Here is a 6,000-nt window from a genome sequence, read left to right as displayed (position 1 = left end):
AGTATTCATAAGTTATTGAATGCTATGCATAAACTGGGCCAGCACTGAGAAACTGAACATCAGGAAGTTATATGATTTAGAAGTAATATTATTTCAACACATTTGATTAACATCTGCTATTTTACCTATATCAATATTTATAACAGCCAGGCTTCTGTACATGTTTGGAATACAGACATTAGTCTAATAATGAACTAGAAAAATCAGACTTAAACTGAGAAATAAACTATAACCTCACTTAAGAGCTGAATTCTTAAATTTGCTATAAGCACCCTGAAAGAAAAAAGTAGAATTTTCAGAATGTTAAGCTTCAGTAAAAAAAACCACCAGCTTTAAAAATATACACATATACTACCACCAGAAGGATTTTTTTTAAGTCAATAGCAAACTAAACTGAAGTGTCCTAAAATAATCGTGTTGGCACCAGGATTGTTTAAACCGAAGACGTTGAAGCCTAAAAGAAGCCGAGCAGGGCCCGAAAGTGACGATCACGGGCAGACGTTTCTAGAGCTTCGATGCCATCTGCTGGATGGGTAAAAAGAGTGCAGTGATCTTGACACATCCAAGAAGCATTTTTCCATTTCCACGGGGAAATATGAGGATGGCGTGCCCCTACAACTGCTGGTAACTAACAAAGTAATTGCAGAATTAGAAAACAAATCCTTCTTAAGACTGGACAGCCCTCCTAGGAGTGAAAGAAAGAGGAATAAAAGATGTAAAACAGTAAACTGACACATTCCATGCAAAGAGGGAAAGATGAAGAAAGACATTTCAAGAAAGACAAAAGTGGACACTAACTTCACAGCTTTTGAAGAAGTTTCTCCAGCAAGACTCCTTTAAAGACAGTAACCTCTCAATTTGGGTCCTAAAGTTAGCATCCTCCTTTTTCTCCAGCTGGATATTTAAGAGTGTCTCCTGCAATACTGGAAATCTCTGATGAGATCCCTGCACTGCTTGAGCCATGGCAACCAGCTGCAGCAATCATGCCTGGTTGATGTGCTGACTAGCTGAAACTAAAAACTGGTGTGTGTCCATACATGGACCATGTGTTCTGTCCTGTTCTCAGCAGGTGTGAATGATTTGCTGCATCTTGAGTGCACTGGGTGGCACGTTTACATGGAAAAAGATATAATTCACATGAACAGTCTGTCTTTAGTGCTTCACTTGTAAATAGAAAAGCCCTGTCTCTTTTAAGAAGCAGTGCACTGACGAAGTTTATGGCCAGCTTAGCTTTTCTGTCTCTCATCAGGAGATGCTCTTGAACATGTGCTAATATTGCTCCCTTATCAGCTTCATTCTGTTTAAGTGTACACATTTAGAGAAGCAGAATCCTTTCAGTTTCTCCTCTTACAACAGCCATGCTGCAGCAATCAGGAGAAAATCCTGAAAATCCTTTACTTTTTCTCCTCAATGCCAATTGATATGGAGAGCACAACCTCTTCACTGCATCTCACTGAAGCTTGGTTAAAGTCTGCCTGCTTTGGCTGATCTCTGATGTTTGCCCTTTATGCTCAACTTGAATGAGTTTATGCTCAGCTTTCAAAGTTCTTACCTCAAGCAAATTATCCCTTTCAGGCTTTTTTGCATGGCTAATAACCTTATTTGTGTGTGACAATTGTAGCAGAAATGAAGTGTTACTGTAACCACCAGTATTTGTAACCTGACATGCAAGTGAACTCTGCATAAATTCTGAAACAGAATTGCTGCTTGTTTGGTCCTCTACTTGATCTCAGAAAACACCATTTAGCCAAGAAGGTATGAAGACAAAGCCAGCAAAACCAATCAAAATTGATTTTCCTCTTCACTGAACCTGTCCTCTGATAAACAATTAGTGGATGACTTATTTCTCGTTCTCACTGATGGTAACTTAATTTCCTCTTTCATTTTAATTAAAAAAAAAAAAGTATCATGAAGCTAATTTTTAAGTCACTGTGTTTCACAGAGTGCTCTCCATAGAGAGGACAGAACCACAGATAGCTAAAATCAAAACCGTTAGCTGAGGATTTACTTTGGGCAGGATTAGTAGCAGGCCTCTTTACTCTCAGTCAGACAGCCTACCCACTCCTCTGAACCATGTTTTAAGCTCGCAGTTGGAAAGCCAGGAACAGCGGGGTAGAAGAAAAAATTTCAATCAGCTGGGAGCAAAAAAAGTAAAAGCATGGTACTAAATCCCAAGGAAATCAGCCTTCTATTTTATTCATATTTAATTTTATGGGTAACCCTGTGAAATCAGAGCCAAACTTGGTATCCTCATGAGTACTACAATCCCTCACTGCAGTGCAGAAACAGAACAAGTGTAATGGGAAACAGCATATGAATTAAAGGTGACATACCCCTGCCTCAGTTAGCACTAGAAAAGGCTTCACCTGAGGAGTTCAGTAGTGATCAAGACCTTAATGTGTAATAGCCAGTTGGACAGGCAAATCCATCTGTGGGCTTGTGGGCAGTACTCAGTTTGGTAACAGCATCCTCAGATGTGGTATTCTGCAGGTACCTGGTATTTGCACCAGCTATCACATGCACAGTAATCCTGGTGATAAGCTGGACATCAGGAGTACACACCATGCTCACAGATGATGTGGCACTGAAGTGTGCAATGCAATCTCTTAACACTGGAGTGTCATTCATGGCTTTGGGAGAGAGGGAAGGCCCCTTTGAGCTACTACACTTACCTAGAAGTTGAACTTTCCCCCCACTCCCCCCAGTCTGGTAGGTGAAGGGAACGATCTGTTCATCTGTTATGCATTTCAACCTTTCAGAAGTCTGTAATTATTCTGTCTGCCATAGCTGATTTGTTTGCTGAACCTTGAAATTGGGTTGGTAAGTAGTTCTCAACTGGAATGTGTACTGCAGCCAGCTAAGGATCTGTGCAGATCTCTCTTAAACATAGCACCCTGCATGCTTCTCAGCCACCTAATGAAGCAAGGCAGTGCTTCTCAGCCAGTCTGCTGCCCCATTAGCATTCAAGCACTTGCTGTGGCAGTTGTGTGCAAATGCCTGTGAATGCCCTACTAAAAAATGGCACTGGCAGTGTACAAGGGAAGGTAGAAGAACAGAACAGGGATGTCTGTGTGTGTCTCTCTGTGTGTGTGTGTGTGTGTGTGTGTGTGTGTGTGTGTGTGTGTGTGTGTGTGTGTGTGTGTGTGTATCCACCTGTAGTTTAGGGAGTGCCTGGACACAACAGCACCATTCAACCCAAGTCACCTGAAGCAATAAAAAACCTATGTTTGCTAGCATAGTTTAGGCAGCACCACCTTCCATTACAGTAATGTAAAAATAATCTTGAGTGCAAAGAGCCATTAAAAAATTTTGGATGTTCTGCTTATATCCTTTGCACAGAAGAAGCAGTATCAATTTAACTCGGTGTCATTTTAGAAGTAATTAGCAGCACTGACATAAATGGGGATCAATAACATTGAGGTATAGCAAGTAAGAAGCTGGCTGGAGGAAGAATAGGAAGAAGAGGAACAGGGAGATCTGCAATGACAACAAAGGATCATTAGTTTGGGAATAAGTTATTTCCAAAATTCTTAGGCGAACTCACTGAAAATTTCCTTTAATGACGGTGCTGTGAAATGTGGAAACACCTTGCAGAAACTTAGTGTATTAGCTCAAAGTTTAGTGTCCACATGGAAGCAGATGGGCCTCTGAGAAGTGGAAGAAGGTGTATAAATGTAAGCTGTATAGATTCCAAACTTATCCCTTCAGCAGCAAGAGCAAGAATTTCTGCTCTAATCTAGAGATCAGTGGTTGAAAACTGCCACAAGAGACAGGCAAGTGTGTGTAATTGGTCCTGACATATTTATGTGCCGCTAAGAAGAGAGTGCTGTGAGAAGGAAGAAGTCAAGTGATTTCACAGGGAAAGTGCAAAGCAAGATCCAAAATAATGACACGTAGGCTACAGCTCAAGTCCAAGAAAGATTAAATCAATTTAGAATGGATGGAGAGAATGAAACTAAAATAATAAAGAACACAAAATTACATAAATTTGCCATATTTAGTCTCACAAAATGAAAGCCGAGAGTAGAACAATTACTGTGCATGAACACAAAAGAATGCTGAAAACCTGAGTGGTCATGCTGTCCCAAGACATAACAGGTTTAAACTGATCCCAAACACATTATACTGGGGACAGGACGACTTTCAGTTTCAGATGAGGGAGTTTCTGACTTATAATTTATTTCTTGTAAGGACATAAAGGACTAAAATACCCTTAATCAAACAACAACAACAAAACTCCACACTTTAATTTGTTTAAAGATATTTCTAGGAATTAGGAACTCCTATTTGATCTTGTGGCCCTATGTCATATTCCTGCATTTGACATTTGATGTAGAGCACCATGTATGGATACAGAACTAGAATGTTCTGCCATGGTCAAGTTTCTCATCTGTAGCACCAGAGTTCTCCTGGGGGACTTCATCCTCCCTGGCACCAGTTGCAAGAAGAAGGCCTGTAGGGTGATTCCTGGATGGTGTCAGGGCTTAAACAGATGTTGGATGGACCAGTCTGGGTTGCTCAGGGTCCATGAAGCCTGGCCTTGAACATTTTCAGGGATGCAGGGATGGGGCATCCACAACTTCTCTAGTCAGCCTGTTCTAGTGTCTCACTACCATTTAAGTTAAGAATTGCTTCCTAATATCTAATTTAAACCTGTCCCCTTTCAGTGTAAAGCCCTTGTTTTGTCACTACGTGCCCCTGTAAAAAATCCTTCTCCAGCTCTGTTGTAGACCCTTCAGGTATTGTATGTAAGGTGCTCAAAGGTCTCCCCATCACTTCTCCAGGCTGAAGAACCCAAATTCTCTCAGCCTGTCTCCATAGCAGAGATGCTCCAGCCTTCTGACCAGCTCTAACAGGTCCACATCTTTCCTGTGCTGGGAAGTCCAGAGCTAGATGCAGCACTCCAGTGGGATCTCATGATGGCAGGGCAGGGGGAGAGAATCCCCTCTCTCAACCTGCTGCCTGTGCTGCTTTGGATGGAGCCCAGGGTGTAGTTGGCCTTGTGGGCTGCCAAGCACACTCTGCTGGCTCATGTCAAGCTGTATGTCCACCAGAATACCCCAAGTTCCTTCCAAGACCACCAGATTTGAAGGCATGATTTGCCATGCAGGCTGTCTTGAATCACCTCCTTGTCTTCCATGTGCCTTAACATTGCTTCCGTAAGGGTCTGCCCCATGATCTCCCCAAGCACAGAGGTGAGGTTCATTTGCCTATAGCTCCCTGGATCTTCCTTTCTCCCCTCTTTAAAAACAGGAATGATCTTTCTTTCCTTCCAGACACCAGGGACTTCCCCTGACTGCCAGGGCTTTTCAAAGTTGATGGAGAGAGGTTTGGCAACAACATCAGCCAGTTCCCTCAGGATCTGAGATGCATCTCATCAGGCCCCACAGACCTGTGCCTATTTTCTTCTATTTTCTATCATATCCAGGGAGGTGGGCAAAGGTGATCCCCTCTACTCAACCCCCACCAGGCCTCATTTGGGCACTGTGTCCTGTTTGGGGTCCCAGGCAGGAGACACTGATAGACCAGAAGAGCTCAGGGGAGGCCACTGGGACAGTGGGACTGAAATAATCACCCTCAGAGGAGGGGTGCTGGGGCTCGGGCTGGTTCAACGTGGAACAGAGATGGGTTTGGGGCACTTCACAGCACTGCCTTGTGCCTACGAGGATGAGATCAAAGGGGTGGGGCCATGGTCTTTCCAGTGAGGTACAACTCCTTGGCAAGAGGGCAAGAGACACTGACATCAGCAGAAAGTAGAGAGGTTCAGCACAGGATTAGAAGGGGAAAAAATGAGAACAATTATGCACTATAGCAGAAGCCAGAAGAGCCTGGAGGATTTCAAACTCTGGCTAGACAAATGTCTCAGCATCAGGGTCTGAATTCATTCTTGAATTCATTCTTTTACTCCAAGCAGAACTTTTGGGTAGAGGCCACCCATGTCCAAGCAAACTATAGTACTTTTGTGGTCTCTGTGACCTAGTAGTTAGTATTGTTTTACAG

Source organism: Empidonax traillii, unplaced genomic scaffold (genome assembly GCF_003031625.1).
Source record: "Empidonax traillii isolate 1590-97213 ecotype Southwest subspecies unplaced genomic scaffold, ASM303162v1 scaffold116:size1738432, whole genome shotgun sequence".
Taxonomy (NCBI): Eukaryota; Metazoa; Chordata; class Aves; order Passeriformes; family Tyrannidae; genus Empidonax; species Empidonax traillii.
The sequence above is the reverse complement of the archived record's forward strand: the minus strand, read 5'-3'. Positions refer to the sequence as shown.